Genomic DNA, 17,093 nt, shown 5'->3' on the forward strand with positions numbered 1-17,093 from the left:
GAGAATAAATGAATCGCTAATTCAAAAGCTGCTGAAAAGTGTATCAATTGTAACGCTGATATAAAGGATAGCGAATAATAGCTGAAAATTTGAAAGTTTGAAGGCTGAAAATTTGAAAATCTTTATCTGGGCAACCTAGTGTCGCTGGTGCTATTGACACCATTTCTTGAATTCCACATTTAGGCCTTGGACCGGGCTGATTCCGCGAGAGGCACACGAAAGATGAAGGGACAAAGGCAACACTAATTGTGAAATTTTGAATGCAGTTTTTAATCCTAATTCATACACCGCAACTCTATAGAAGCACTGCGACCATACAAAATTGGTATAAAGAGGCAAGAGGAGTGAAAGAACCGCTGTGAAGGGACCTTCAGAATGTTTATGGCTTATAGACGTCAATATTGTAAGGTAGTGGCAAAACAAATGACTCGAGCCATGGTTGAAGATAATGAAGCAATGTTTTAAAAGATAGATGGTGGCCATTAGAGCGTTTGCGCCAGCCAATTCATTGCGTCGTCATCGTCGTCGTCTTAGTTGGGTCTGACCCTGTAGAGCATTGTCCGCCTATATACGAGTTCCGTGACATGACCCCACGGTCAAGGGAGACACTCCCGGTCGAAGCCGCGGCAGGGTAAACTTGTGATGCAGATGAGGAATACCATGAGAATGTACAAGGACGAATCTCTTGCTGCCACGGATCACGATGATGTTCTTGGTGATGCTGGCGCTGCAGCAGCGATGTCTTCATGCGTGAGAGCGTAGGCGGTTGTAGGAGCCACGTTGGACGAAAGGGCTGGGGATACGACATTTGCGGTTCGTCTCGTCACGGCGGTCTCTTACGTTTTTGTGGGCGTATCACGAGCTGGGGTACGGGGCGGAGGTCATGGTAGGGCTGTGGTCACGGCGGGGCTGGGGCATCCCGGCGCGGCTCCGTTAACGCTGACGGCGGGGTCCACGCCGATGGTATGCAAAGCTGGGGCCAGTATGGAGATGTACCCTGAACCTCACCAAATGTTACGTAGCGGCACAGCAAATGACTCGATCCACGGTGCAAGATGACGAAGCGACGTTTAGAAAGATAGAATGATCTATGTACAGTATGTACAAGGCGGCCATTAGAGAGCCTGCGCGAGCGACTTCGTTGTCATCGTCATCGTCGTCGTCTTAATTAGGTCTGATCATGAGCGACATCGCCCGCCTGTGTACAAGTTTTGTGTCAATATTTATGTTGGTTGAAAAAGTGAGATTTTTGATTCAAAACTACACTTAAAAACGCCTGTTCCATTTTACGGGAAGAGCGTAAACTCTGAATTGTTTTTCATAGTTCGAGTGAATCTCGACCATGATTATGGTGGTTTAGTGGCACAAACCATTCCGGCAAAGGAGCGCCAAATCACGGTTATATAATAGGGGTGTAAAGGTCACCTCCAAAATCATCTGACCCGAGCATCCTTGGCACTTAAACCACTAGACGACTTAAACCACTAGACGGGGTGTTTACCACCGCTCTCAGAATTTTCACCGACGGGTCAGTTATCTCAGTCACTGGGCGGGCGGGTGCTGCCTTCGTTTGTCCAGAATGCTATGAAAAGCGTAAGATACACCTTTTCGACAGCACGACACCTGAGATGGCCGAGCTGATAGCCATTCAGAAAGCTGTTCAGTGGCTGGAAAGGCAAGAACGTTTTAAAGAATTGGTGATTCTTACAGACGCGATCAATGTCCTACGCCGTCTAAAACGACCAGATGAAACCTCCGAGCCCATCCTAAATATACGGCAACGCGTCAGCACGCTGCTTACCGCGGGCGTATTGTGACCTTTTTCTGGATATCGGCTCACGCGGGAATCTCAGGGAATGGCAAGGCTCACGCACTTGCGCAATTAACAAACCGCAAGGGACACATCAACTGAGAAAAGCGGCATGACCCCGGCTTACCCCTTCTCTTCTAGTATGGACATTCTCCTGAGCTTATTTCGGTCATAGTCCCATAACCTGCATCTTAGGATTAGCAGACGGATGAGAACTGTGAAAACACAGCGGAGAAACCTTCACCTACTTCGAGCTCGGAATTTTGCACCCACCGCAGGTGGAAAGGAAGTTGGAACTACGAGCGCCTCTAGGAGTGTAGCGTCCAGTCTACCTCAGCCTTGGCCCAGAAATGGCACACGATCGTTCACAGGATTAGAACTGGATCGGCAAGAACCCCACAATTTCGCGTCACAAATTTTGGCCGCCTAGATGACCCCCGAGTGTTCGCGGTGCTCAGCCAATAATGACATCGCACACATCGTATGGGACTGTCCGCGCTTTGCCGACTGTCGCGAACAAGCCTTCAAAACCGTAGGATTGGCAATCCCACCGCGCCGTAATGATTGGCTTTATCCAGGCAGTCACAATCAGAGCGAAGAACGGTGCCTGCCCTTCGCTCTACGAAACTTCATCGAGGACTCCGGTCTTCACCATTTCCTTAATTTCCACACCCAATTCGATCTACCTTTGCATGTATCCTACTTTTTCCCCAACTCCCATTACCTAATCCCTCTCCCCTAGACACCAAAATTCACTAACGTGAACGATGCCGTCTTTGTATCCCTTGTACATAAATTAAATGCGTGTTACGATCACCCTTCAAGAATAAGTGGGAGATTATTTGCAAGAAAATGGAAATAACGGCTGTATAGAGCCATTTTGTTATTATGCACTGTTTAATATGAGTTGCAGTAATTTATTATGGGACAGGTAACTTAAAGCGCGCTTGAAAGGATCCATGGGAGTTTTGTGTACAAAGAATTCCAGGCGTAGTAGTAGAATTCGTAGTCTGTAAAGTTCTGTAGAGTTCCTTAGAGCGTTGGGGTCGTATTATGTCAAGTGTTCGCATTTTATCACAATTTGAATTACTGATGCTACTGTACACAGCTTCTACGCCCGAGCTTTGAATATCCTGGAAGCAGATACGAGTGCGTTGCATCTGCGTGGCCATGCGCAAACTGGCCAAGGCGACTTCTGTGTATTGGTTGCGTATGTTCATGGTATATGGTCTCAAGTGTGGCTTTAATAATTCTAGTTTGTTGCCTGTCTCGTTACTCGAGTCTGATTTTAGCGTTATAAGAAGGTGTCTGATTTGTTGCTTGAGGGGGGGGGGTAGGGTACTGCTGTTATGTTGGTTGTGTTTTTAGAAGCAGCAGTGGCTATTGACCCGTCAACTAACCGCCAGAAAAACAAGAGGGGCCGATAACCCTGGAAATAATAAGTTTGGGTTAAAGCACGTACAGCCATTATAGTATAAAAAGTATAATTGACTACCTTACCTTTGCAAGGTTTTTGTTACGCAATTGTCCGCATTACTCAGAGATTATGTGTAGATAACTTACTGGGGAATGTGATTTTGGAAGGTATTACTTACATGCATACCATTCTACTCTGCTAGGAAGAAATTGCAATTTCTCTTCATAGTTTTACAAAAATTAAAATTGGGCCCTTTCGCATAGAAGCTTCCGAGGATACTCCTGAGAATTCTTTGCTCTTGTATTTGTGCTGCCTAGAAAAGTAGTGCAAGATCGCGCTTCTGGGCCCTCCGTTTTTCTCCAGATATATGAAAGATACCAAACATCATAAGTACCGAAGATTTCGAGGCGCCAGAAAGTTTTTAATGGAAGTAATGTTGTGCAAAACGAGAAAGATAGTTTGGACGCTCTCTCGCTCACTCTGTATGAGAAGAGAGCACAAATGCACGGGTGATGAAACAAGGGTTGGGAGAAGGATGGTGCGAAAAAAAAACAGTCTTAGAAGGATGATTAGGCATTGGAATGCTTTTAAAAACGCAAAGCATGCTCATTGTTGTACGCTGACCTTTTAAGCTTCATTTGGTACCTTCCAAATAGGGCCTCGTACTCTCGGGCTTTCCCAAACTACAGACTGACTAAACTTAGTAGCCATGGCAACTTAATCACCATTTCCGGAAGTGATCCCTAACTAGGCCCTGACTTACCGAAACCGTTTTACGTCCCCAACCAAGTGTATTGACTAGGTATTCAAGCGGTAGCCGCCGCTCTCATGTATTCAAGAAACTCCGTGCATGCGCGTAAACGCAAGAGGATAGTGGCTGTGGCTACGACCATTTATATGCCTCACCATCCAATTTCTGTCGCTCCGCTTTTCGGTACATTTGTTGTCGTCTGCTTCCCGTCTACTCCAGTCGCTCTGCTTGCTTGCCTGTTGCTGTGCGTGCCTCTTTTGTCTGCGGAATTCTTGCTACACAGTAGCCATTTACAAAGCACGCTAACTATCCAAATCTCTCATATATCGTTCAAATTCACGATGAAACGGCCGCCGCATGGCGTGTCCTCAGGGCATTACGGAATGCATCGGCGGAAACCGGCTACAGCTCGTAGGCTTGTTCCGTCCTATCGATGCTTGCCTGGCTCACGTGGGGACAAAATCGTGAAATTTTGTTTGTCCTTGCTTTGCTTGTGGGCGGTAAAATAACAATATAGAAAGCAGAGGGCGAAGAACAAACCACTCTCCCCCTTTGCTCTCATTTCAGTCGCTACAGCTAACACAACCTAACCGATGAACCCTTGCATTTGTGGAATGAGCCTATTTTTTGCATTTTTTTGCAATCGATTCTACAGTTCGTCTTTGAGTGAAGAGGACGCGATGCTCCACCTTACTTGTTGGATTGTTAGATTGTTAAGACTTTCGGCCGAAAGAACAAAGTTTTTCTGTGCTGTACGTATAGCAGCCGCATTGCCACTTTCGTTTCAGAATTACGTGTTTCCGGTTTTGTCACCATTTTCTTTTGGTGTCAGTTAGAAGCAGTAGTTCGGGGATAATGATCTCGTTGCAAACGCGTATCTTCTAGCCCAAGTTCACCCAACTGAAACAGAAGGAAACTTCCTCTTCGCCGAGTGTTCGCCGTAGGGTGCTGTAAAAACTGTCCATGTGAAAGCACCGGCTGAGCTCTTGACTGGTTGGATCTTTGGGTATTTGAGGGAACATTCAGGTTGGTGAAATGCAACACGAAAGGTTCTCTGCGTGCGTTCAAGTGTTGTCTATGTAGCAACAATAATGTGAAAAACGTGCTTGCGTTTGAAGTAGATTAATTATGTGTGTTTCATGCTTCTACATTATCGTCCCGTGTGCGTTAACGAAGTTTCATTGTTACCGTCTGCGTTAGTGGTGACAAAATAAATGCCTTAAAAGTATTCGTACCGTGAAATATCAGGATAGGTGTGTTTCGCAGTGACATTTTTATAACGCTTACCTGAACCCTTACGGGTATTCTCTCGGTGGTTACTATAAAGAAAGGCTTCGGTTGGTTTTGTCAATTTTTGATTGCCATGTAGATGGCGGGGCCGTTCCACTGTACTATGGTGCCAGACCAGACATTCCAATAAATTTACCAAATCTTTGAAAATGGTACAAAAGATGGCACCTTTGCCGCATAAAACTTGACACTGCGCGGGATACCTGCCTTAGTAGGTAGGATTCTTTTGTGCATATCAAAAATAACGCAGTTGTGTGGATAGTGCTTGTTGCGGCAAGTCACCTTCATCGCTTGCCGCAACGCTTTGCCCTAAAGTGTACTTTGGTCAAGGTATTTGTAGCCCGTAAACTTGTTCATACGTATCGCTGTTTGAAGGTTTACCTGATTGCGATATTGATGGAGCATGTCGTGCGTGTTGAAGCGCAGAAATTTTGTTAAAATTGGCCTAGCTAGTTATCCATGTTCTCACAAACAGCAGCCATATTTAGTTGCTACAGAAATAATGCCTGAGCGTGAACAAACGCTTCCTATTCGCGCGCTAGTTTGTGACCACTACTTATCCCCAATAACGATTTGATTGATTGTAGGGTTTAACGCGCCGACGCAACGCAGGCGATGAGGCGCGCCGTAGTGGAGGGCTCCGGATTAATTTTGACCACCTGGGGTTCTTTAACGTGCGCCGAAATCTCGAACACACGGGCGTTTTTGCTTTTCGCCTCCATCAGAAAAGCGGCCGCCGCGGCCGGGAATCGAACCCGCGACCTCGTGCTCAGCAGCGCAACGCCTTAGCCACTGAGCCACCGCGGCGGGTTATCCCCAATAACGACCTTGAGCAAAACTAGTTATGACTACTAGGGGTTGTCACGTGTAGTACATGTTGAATGACGTAGGCCAGTCTTCCGCTAGACACTCGTTAGTCGCGGGTGGCACACAGGCCAGATGCTTTTGTCCAGGCTTGTTCTGAAGCCACCACATGCAGGAAGAATCCAGAGTGCCTGCACTGGCTTTCACATCAGGGATGGTGTAGTGGCTGTCCCATAAACGACACTGCCATTGGTAAATCGCGAAACAGTAATGCTAGACAAAACACGCACGAACAGTTTTTGTCAGCACATTAACAAGTCTGTAGGAAGGTCTTCAGGATAGTACAGTTTTATGCGTTTGTGTTTTTATTGTTGGATATGCGGGAGGAATGTCAATGAATGTGAGCTTTTCGTTAAGAACTACAGCTAACAATTAGACGAGCGGCGAGCTGGGCTTGTTGGTAAATGTTCATGGTGGGAAAAGCGCTACCCACCATCTACAGCTAACAACTTGTGTTCTTGTTGACTGGAATGGAGCCAGTCTTCAGTCACCGTTCAGTTTGTCTAGATCTGGTCAAGTACCGCGCCTCTTGCAAAACAATACACAAGTGCACTTTCTTGAAGTTCAAAATCATTGCTATTTGGCTATCCAGAAGCTTATTAACATTAACATCAAGAGATAGGCTTGGCACTCGCAATTAGGTAGTTTTTATGACTGTTTTGCACTGGGGTCAAAAATAATCGTTTCCTGTGGAGTACTGCCTAAATTCCAAACATGGGCTATGCTTGGGTGTGAGAGGTGCAAGACAGCGTACCCGTCATCGTTCTCAGTGCCCCTGATATACGGCGCGAAATGCGGTGGCACTGCAAAAGCACATTACTACTTGTCTGCCTCCGCAGCGTTTCTTTGGCCTGTCTAGGGGCGTCAAAAGCTTTGAACTCTTCGTGGTTGGTAGTCGTGCGGACAAAGGCTGTTGCCACAGCGGGCTGCATTGGCATTTGTTTCGACATAATTGGACATGCATAATTTCGCGGCCCTTCACTTCCAAGGTGCGCCAATGCAATTATTCAACGTCTGTGTAACATGCAATGAAGGACGAGTAACGCCCTTTATGATATCCGCACGAAGTTGTTATACTTACCTCCGCTTCCGAGCGATATGCCGCACCGCCAGGACATTGGGAAGAGTAATGTACACAGAAGTAGATGGCACCAAGAACGTTCTAACTCTATAAAACACAACCCAAGGCTTTCTCTGTGCTTCGTATTTCAGCGCAGGTCCTTATGAGTGGCTGGGGACAAGTCGTCTTCAGTCTGTGAGTTTTCATGTACATAGAGTTTTTCCGCCGTAAGAATACTGAGGACAAACACTTTTTCGAAGCAACAAATTTGGTAAATACGTTTGATGTACAAGGTGTGCATAAACAGCCCAGCGCCGCCTTCGTTGATGCCATTAGAAACTTCAAAAGTGTAACCCTGAATCCGTGTGTTTTATTTCTTGTTTGTTCTTATATCGTCTTTTCCAATTGTTTTAAATACTGCCGTCGCAAGTCCGCTGGACGTTCGGAGACGCCGCCGTAGGCGGAGAGAAACCAGTTGGGACATAGACATCCGTGAGTGATCGCGAACCGGGGGGAGCGTTCGCTGCTTTGCAAGAGTACGGAATGGGCAAAAAGTTCTCAGTTGCGTCTCACCGCTCATAAAAGTCATAATATTATTTATCACGTTTGTTTTGAAGTAGCGAACACGGCTCGAAGCCACTCAAGTCCGATTCGGCGTTAGTGGGTGAACCGAGCGAGGAAAGAAGAAAGGTGGGGAGGAGGTTTCTTGGAGAACCACAGTTCGCGGCACAAGCCCATACGTTTCCGGCACGGCCCAGGTGAATACATGCTACTTTTTCTTCCCTCGCTGAATCGGCGCCTATAAAACTTTCAGCAACATTAGGACGTTCTTTTCTTCCTCTTTCGTGTTTGGTGTCAAGTTTCTTTTAACGTCTGTCCTTTTTATACTTTTCCCTGTCACGCTTTCGACCAACATGTGCGCACGTTTTCAGTGGGAGGCCGATTGCCGTAAAGGGGGAAATTTTATAGAAAAAAAAACAAGAAATGGTTGACTTGACAGCATTACGTCTAGCCAGCTTTTCTTTGTAGGAACGAGAAGTGGAAGGTAAAGCATGAATTGAGGAGGAGACAGGCGAAGACGGGGAGAAATGAAGAAAATGAGTAGATAGTAAAGATGCCTATACCTTTAGAGATGACCTGTTCTGGTTCATCAAGATGAGCGTCAGCAAGAGGTACAGCTGTTAGGCGTGTTACGGAAGAACGACGCAAGGCAGATCTGGGCCATGGCTGCCCTTAGCGGGGATAATAGCTTTACTCGCACGGAAAAATCTACACGATGATGGTGAATATGATGATGACTGGCGCATAGCCGGTGGGAGATTCAACATCCTCCCGGCCCGCAACGTTCGTATCTGTCCTTAAGCATAAACGCTTTACCACACACCGAATGTCCTATCTGTTCAACAGCTTCACCAGCTGGCGCTGTGTCTCAAAAACGTTCTTGCGATGCAGTCTCTCGTAGCGCTGCTTCAGTGAGTTCGCCTCGCGACGATTCTCGCTCAGTGAGTCCCGCAGTACATCCAAATTCTTGAGCAGCAGGTGGGCTTCTCGTAGCAGTATGCATAAGGGCGCGGCTTTGCCATGTCTTGGACACCTCTGAGCTGCGGCACAAGTCAGACGTGCGTATCCGATACACGCCGTCTTCAAGTAAGGAATGCTTTTCTTCTTTGGCGCCTTAGGAAACAAAGGTTTTCGCTACCATGCCACGGCTCTGCTGCCTCGTATGGCGACCGGAGCCAAACGGTGGGGATAAATTTGACTGGATGCTCGACCTTCAGCTTACCTCGGAGCTAGCTGTGAAGCTCGCTGTGTATGGCGACGCCTTCTTCGGTGTGCGGCTCAGCAGCTGTGAACAACGGATGCTTCTTTCGTCGGCCTGCCTAAACGCGTGGCGAAACGGCTTCTCTTATTCCCCACTCCCAGCCGCGAGAAAATGGTTGGTGGGTAGTACACTTAGTCCGCAATCTTAGTATATTGGTTTTCCTTGCATAAGTTCATTTCTTCAAAAGCTGCCCTGTAATGCTGTCACCTCTTTTGCTTCCAGCGGTGAATCCGCCGCCTCGCCGCTTTCACGACAGCCTAGCGGCGCCAATCTGAAGCCTTCGACGACAGAACTGTGCTCCAAGCTCGATGAAACGTTGCCAGTTCCGTATGCTTATAAAAAATGTAGTGGCGGAGTTGTCGGGCAATTCTGAGGTCTTCGCTGCTGCGGAAGCTCTGGTACAGCGAGCCGAGCGTTGTTTCCAAATCAGTCTTGCGCCTTCCTTGGGTTTTCTTTTCTGTAGTTGCTGTTTCCGATTCTGGCGAGCTTGCTTCTGTGCAAGGTATCAGCTCGACATGCGGTACGGGTGTTTCTTGACAAGGCTTCAGTGTTTTGTTACATTGACCCAAAAAGGTTACCAATAGTGGCTCAGTCTCCCTAACATCCGGAAGGCAGACCGAGCGAGACTCGAACGTGGGAGCAGCGTCACGCTCTAACTTGACGATGGCTGGTAGCCGGATTTTAGGAAGTGGTAAGGCTTCCTGATTCATGAAGCCTGGAACGAAGATATAGTCGAACGTGTACTGTGGTGGCTTTATGCTTTCTTTCACGTCATTTACCTTGCCTTTTTTGTCTGGTTGGGCGGAAGCAGATGAGTGGTCGTTGTCTGCAGCAGGCGTACCCTCGTGTTCCACACCCCCTTCCTCCATTCGGATGCTCGACGCTACATCGGAGCTGGCTTCCACGTTGAAAATATCGGAAAAGTTCGAGTGGCTGTGGTCCGTCGTCTTGACACGGTACAGAAACCCCTTGTAGCCACGTTACTCACCGTTGAACATTAAAGCTTGCAACTTCGGCAGGACAACTTCCGAGGTTGTTGGGTTTGAGCCGCAGTAAGGAGGATGGTCTGCATGGGTGGCTGGGCGAACACCGTTGTACACGGTGGTCAAGGGTCGAGGGTAATTTGGCTTGCCTGCAGTGCCGTTGGTAGTGACTCTCCTGCCGGGCGCCTTGCGAGTGTTCAAGGCCGAGCGCAGGTGGTTTAGGACACTACACACGCTTCCTCGATACGCCAAGGCATCGAAATAATCTCGCTCAACTTCATCATGGTCCAGAAGCTCGATTAGTTTCTTTTCGGTCTCGTACAGTGCCACGTCATTTCTCTCGAGCAGATCAATGGCCGCTGGAAGTTCATGCGGATGCGTTGAGGCGGCTTCGAGAAGATCCGTCGCTGCCTTGAGCAGTCGGGTACCAGCGGCGCGAAGGATACGCTGCTGCCGGCGCAGCTTATCAATCGCACGCATTCGGTCGGTAGTCACTAGACGGTCAGGGCCAGCCATGCTGACCTCCGGCTGAGGGCGGGGCTGAGCAGCGTCAACAGCAGTCAAAGGAGGGGGTTTCTGAGAACCTCAAGCCGGAGAAGACGTCGGTGGTCTCCTTCGTCACGTGCGGTCGTCTTCCGGGGTTTCGGCACCAGAAAATGTAGCAGAAGAACGACGCAAGCCAGACCTGGGCCATGGCTACCCTTAGCGGGGATGATAGCTTTACTCGCACGGAAAAATCTACACGATGATGGTGATTATGATGATGACTGGCGCATAGCCAGTGGGAGATTCAACAAGACCACTGGGCGTAGGGATGTCAGCACTACTTTAAAGGTCTTGTGGGAACGCTCCACATCTCCCCAAGCGATACTTCCTCAGGCATCAACGGGAACTGATGATGATGATGATGATGGTTGTATAATAATTGTGCAAGACGAACTGTGGCAAAGAGCGCCAAAAACAATGTTTATATATGAGAGGTGAAACTGTAAACACTAACACAGAAAAAACTCAAGTAAATTCAGAAATCGACAATGAGCATGGCTAGTGTATAAGGCAAGGAAGTGATCACGCGTGGTATGAAAAGAGGTCTACAAATTTTACTTCTTCTAAATATTTAAAAACACACTTGATAGAAAACATAGGATGGTCAGACAAGAAAAACGCTGGTGTAGTGGGACGCGTATTCTGTATAGTTGTGGGAAGTGTTTGGGTCACGTTGTGTCAAGAGCTGTGCATTGAATGCGTATGTGAACTACGGATAGGGCCTCTCTGCATCATCCGCACTGGGGCCTTGAAGATGCCGTCAGCAGATACGAGTGCGTTGCATGGGTGTGCCCAATCCGTAGCCTAGCCAAGACGACTTCCGTGTATCAGTTGCGTGTATCAGTAGTGTATGGTCCAAGGCATGTTTTTATAACGTGTAACTGGATATCTGTCTGTCCAATCCAGTGTGTTTACCATGTTCTACGCAACTGTTGTCTTATCTGTGGCTCCAGGTCTATATATGGTGCGGTTGTTATGTCTACAGTGTTCCTGAGTGCAGCAGCAGCGGCCCTCTCGTCTGCCAACTCGTTCCCAGCGATCCCAGCGTGTCCTGGGACACAGCGAAGGAGCAGCTCATGCTTTCGTGCATACACCGACATGATAGTGTTGAATACAAGAAATACTATGTTGTTTTATTGGGGGGGGGGGGGGGGGGCTTGTGCGATTACAATGCGCGAGCAACACTCAAAGAATCTGTATATATGATGCAATGGGGAATTCTATTTTCAAGAACGTGTCGTACAACCAGTGAAATTCTATATGCTTCTGCTAAAGAATTGTTGTGTGCACGCTCATGGTTCTGGTTGCATTGAAATGTGGATCATGAGTAGTGCACGACACCATAGTGGCGGTTTTAAAAGCGTCACTATAAAATTCTGCACATGTGTATTTAAACTGCAAAGACACAGAGTGCTGCAGTATTTCAGCTCGCGGTACCCGATTTTTGTCAAGTTTCATAAACGAAAGGTCGCACGACACAGGGCAAACTTGCCAAGGCGGTAAAATGTTTGAAAAGGGTGACCTGTACACATCTAAAAACGAAGCACTGAGATGCGAGGCTCGCTCTCTCACATAAGTCAAAAGGGCAGAGGAACGCATGGGCGAGGTACAAAGAGCAGAGATGTTGATGTATCGTTAAAGACAGGATTAAAAGGATGGTTATTCAGCGATGAAATTTTAACAGCATTAAGGAAGTCCATGAACGTTCACTGGTTGTCAAGGGTCCACTTAGTACACTCGATATACAGACTCTCGACAGGGTTAGTGCGAAAAGCACCCGAGGCGAGACGAATCCCCAAGTGTAGCACTGGGTCAAGCATTCGCAACGCTGTTTTACTAGCCGACCCATACACCACACTGTCATAGTCCAAACGAGACCCAACCAAAGCAGTATACAAGCGCAGCAGGAGTTCTTAGTCAGAACCATATGATTGTTGGGAGAGAATCTTAAGGATATTTATTGTTTTGAGACATTTATGCTTAAGGTCCTTGATGTGGGGAATGAGTGTGAGTTTGTGGGCAAGCACCACACCTAAAAACTTGTGCTCCTTCTTCACAGGAAGCGACACGCCATTAAGAGTGATGTCTCGGTCCGGATGAGCCCCGCGCTTCCTTGAGAACACAATGCAGGAACGTTTTGCAGGATTCAATTTAAAACCATTCTTGTCTGCCCAGCTTGGAAGTTTCTTTACACAAATCTGGACCTGACGTTCGCAGATTGACATATTGCATGGTTGATGATGATGATGATTAGTGGCTTTCCCTTTTAATCGGGGCGTCGGTTGTCAGCAACCGACTTGCCTGTTTTATTACGTTTACATGCACTACTCCCAGGTTAACCTATAGATTTGCTTCCTCCCTCCCATCTCACCCTCTTTTCTGTTTTAAACTCATCGCCCCCACCCCCCTTTTTTCTCCCCTCGCTGTTCTAAATTCTCGTCCGCATGATTACTCCACCTGCGTACCCATCCCTTCCCTGCTTTTCCTCCACCACCACTCCAGTCGCCTCTTCGTCACCTCTATGGCCTTGAAGTTGAGGTTCCCACTCGCCCCAAATCCCAAGGCCTCCGCCAGCGTCGTTTCCCCCTCACCCCGCGGTGGCCGTATCTCTGTGCAGCTCCTGACAATATGGTCTATAGTTTCCCGATCACTGCCGCAGCATGCACACGTTTCATCCTGCTGCCTGTAGCTACCCGTGTATGCCCGGGTTCTCAGGCACCCTGCCCGTGCCTCGAAGAGCAACGCACTGCCTCTCGTATTGCTATAGAATACCTCCTTCTTAATTTGCCGTTTCTCTGTCCTATAAGTCTCCAGGGTTTTTTTCGCTTCCATTCTCTCTGCCCACTTCGTCGTCTCTGCTGTCTTTACCTGCTTTTTAACTGTTGTGTAAACCCCGCTTTCCCCTACCGACTTTCCGTACCGCTTGGTCAGCTGTCTGGTCCTCCGTCTCCACCGCGTGTCCACGCTCCTCAAATACAGGTACTTAAACACCCTCGCGGCCCATTTTTCGTCCTCCATGTCACGAAGTCGTTCCTCAAACTTTATCTTGCTCTGCGCCTCCTTCGCCTCGAAAGACGACCAGCCCATCTCCCCTTGTACCGCTTCATTTGTAGTTTTAGTGTGAGCCCCTAGGGCCAATCTGCCTACCGCCCTCTGATTTACTTCCAGGCCCGCTTGGGTCTCTGACTTCATGCACAGAACCGAATTAGCGAAAGTTAATCCTGGTACTATGACCCCTTTCCAGACTCCCCTTACCACCTCGTATTTGCTGTATCCCCAGAGGGCTTTATGCTTCATTATAGCCGCGTTCCGTCTTCCTTTCGTCTTAAGGTGAGCCTCATGCGCCTGCGTGTAATCTTCGTGATTGTTCAGCCATACTCCTAAATATTTACACTCTTTCACCAGTGGTATTTCTACTTGCTGCACGGATACTGTTTTGTGCTCCTCGCCGTCATTAAAGACCATGATCCCTGATTTTTCTCTGCTAAAGGATATCCCTAGGTGCGTCGCTTCTTCACCGCATATATCCATCAAGCCCTGCATACTTATCTGGTTGTCCGCCATCAACAATATGTCGTCTGCATACATTAGTCCCGGAAACCGTTGTTCCACCACCTGCCCGTTTTTCATGTAGGATAAGTCGAACCCCATCGTGCTGACTTCTAGCTTTCTTTCTAACCCCGTCATGTAGATCATGAACAGCAGCGGAGAGAGTGGACATCCTTGTTTCAGACCCTTGTAGGTGTATACAGGCCTATTGTATGTTTCCCCCTCCCACACTATTTGCACTTGGTTCTCCCGGTATAGCTCCCTGAGTAAGCTAATGAATTCTGCCCCAACTCCCTCGTCCTCCAGGATACTCCAAAGCCGCTTCCTGTCTAAATTATCATAAGCCGCTTTAATGTCCAGAAAGGCTAACCACAAAGGTCGGTTTTGCATCTTCGCCACCTCTATGCATTGGCTTACCACGAATAAGTTGTCGTCAAGTCTTCTGTCCTTTCGAAACCCATTTTGAAGCTCCCCTAATATCCTATTTTCTTCCACCCACTGCTCTAGTTCGAACTTCACTGCCTGCATTGCTAACCTGTACAGCACTGACGTGACGATTACTGGCCTATACGAGCTTGGGTTTGTCCTGACTCCTTTGCCCTTGTACACTAAGTTCATCCTGCTCATTTGCCACGCGACCGGTATTGCCTTTTTTTCTATCCTTGTTCTGATGGCTTGCAGTAGCTTTCCCTTGCCCTTTGGTCCTAACTGGTTATTCAACTCCATCGGTATCCCATCCGTGCCTGCCGCCGTATTCTTGGGGACCTTTTCCTCTGCTCTTTTCCATTTCAGCTTGTCCCCACCTATCTCCAGACATTTCGGCCTACCCGCCGCAACATCTCTGTGTCGCTGCGGGGCCTCTTCATCCACCTTACCGAACTTCTCCGTGATGATTTTGTGCAGGTATGCTAATGCTTCCTCTCCCTTGAGCATCTGCCCCTGCTCGTTTTCTATAGCACCGCCTTCTGTGGGAGTCGTACGTTTCCCTAATGCCTGCACATGGTTCCAAAACCTTTTCGGCGCGTCTCTACCCCTTCCTCGTATTTGCGCTACCCATCGCTCGCTGTCCCCCTTCATTTTCGCCTGCACTAATTGCTGCACTTCCTGTTTTATTTTCTTATACTGCTCCCATTTTAGGTCCACCTCCTCCTTATGTCTCCCCATCCTCTTGGCCTGCCTGTGCTCTCTATACGCCTGTTTACGCCTCTCTATCGCCGCCTTTATTTCTTTGTTCCACCAGCGTTTGGGTGTTTTTTTTTTCCTCTCCATCGATTGGCCCCCTCTGCCTTGACTATTTTTTCCTGCATAGTCTTGATGAGCCTGTCATATTCCCACTCATCTCCAGGATTTCTTTCTATGTCCGCCTCTATGCTTTTGGCTATATCCGCAATTTGTTTGCTGTTTAACTTTGTGCGCTGCCCCGGTCGACCCGTTTTGTCGCCCCCAAGTTTCTCAAAACTCAGGTTTATGCGCTTGTGGTCACTGCCCAGACTGTGGCCCCCTTCCTCATCTATGGTCATGGCATCCAACCATTCATAAAGTCCCTCTGAAATAAGGCAGTAGTCAATACTCGACTGTCTCCTACCACAGTCCCACGTTATTTGACCCTCGCATTTTTGTTCCCTATTTACTATGATCAGCTTCTGTTACTCACACATATCTAGCATTAGATTTCCGTTGAAGTCGGTGTACCCGTCTAGATCTTCAATGTGGGCGTTCATGTCCCCTACCAATAGTACCTCCCCGGAACGTTTCAAATCTTCGATGTCCTTTTTTAGACACGCCACCAGTTTTTCGTTTTGTTCTTTGCTATCCTTACCCGTCCACAGGTAAGACACCCCTAAAGCCATCTCTCTACCCTCCACTATCCCTTTCATCCACACATGTTTTTTACAGTCTTCTTTCACTCTCTTCCAATTAGTCCCCTGCCGTACCAGCATACCTACTCCTCCGCCTTTTCTCAATCCAGCCGTCCTGTTACAACCTTCCCATGCATACTCTCCGATTACCGGAGGTTCCTCCAAGTCCCGTAGGTGCGTCTCGGTCACAGCGTATACCTGGATATCTTCCTCTTCTGGCTGCTTAGTAATCTCCATCCACTTCTCTCTTTTCCTGCCACCCTGCATGTTTATGTACGCGATATTCAGTTTCGCCCCTCTCTTCTTTACACGCCGTCGTCGTCCCTTTCGTTTGCCTGCACCGATCTGCACCGACCCCGCTATCTCCCTTTGCTCCTTGCATTTGTCTACGCCATCTTCGCAAAGGCCTGTGGGCCCCCTAAAAAAAGCCACCGTTCGCGCCGCGTGTCGTCTTCCGATGGCTGCTCCCACCTGCCCGTTGAAATGCACTCCGTCACGCTGGAACGCCCTTTTCCGGCCCATCCATCGGACATCCCTGTTGATGTCTGCGACAGCGAAACTCAGCTCCTTGCCCAGCTCCCGTATGTCTCGGTTTACCGCTACAACTTCCCTTTCCACATGTACCCCTCTCCCAATTATCTCTGGTACTGTGCTCACGACGACCTGCACATGTGGGCACAGCTCCCGAAGTTCCTTCACCCCCTTTTCTAGCTGCTTGCGCATTCCCGCGCCCCTTCCCTGCAGAACGTCATTGGTTCCTCCTGCGATAATCACTAGGTTCTGCCCCTGCATATTTTCCCACATTTTATCCTTTGCCTTTTCTAACACTACCCTGACGGTCTGCCCCGGGAACACGCCAACCTGCACTCTCTCGTCCTCTCTCACCCGGCCTCTAATCTCCATTTCTGCGTACCGCATGTTGGAGTCCCCCGCCACGATCACCATGCGCCTTTCTTCCTTTTCCTGGCTGCCACCGGCGCGGCCACCTGCTCCCGCACCGGCTGAGTCAGCGCCAGCTCGGGATCGTCTTCCGGCGTGGCGTCTTTGTTCTCCTCCTTTCCCTTCTCGGGGTCAAGCACTGCCGACCCATCTACCTCGTGACCTGCTTCATCGTTTGTTGGGATGTCACCCTTCGTCGCCAT

The sequence above is a fragment of the Haemaphysalis longicornis genome, unplaced genomic scaffold (assembly GCF_048455015.1).
Source record: "Haemaphysalis longicornis isolate Haplotype H1 unplaced genomic scaffold, Haemaphysalis longicornis Haplotype H1 scaffold_3, whole genome shotgun sequence".
NCBI lineage: Eukaryota > Metazoa > Arthropoda > Arachnida > Ixodida > Ixodidae > Haemaphysalis > Haemaphysalis longicornis.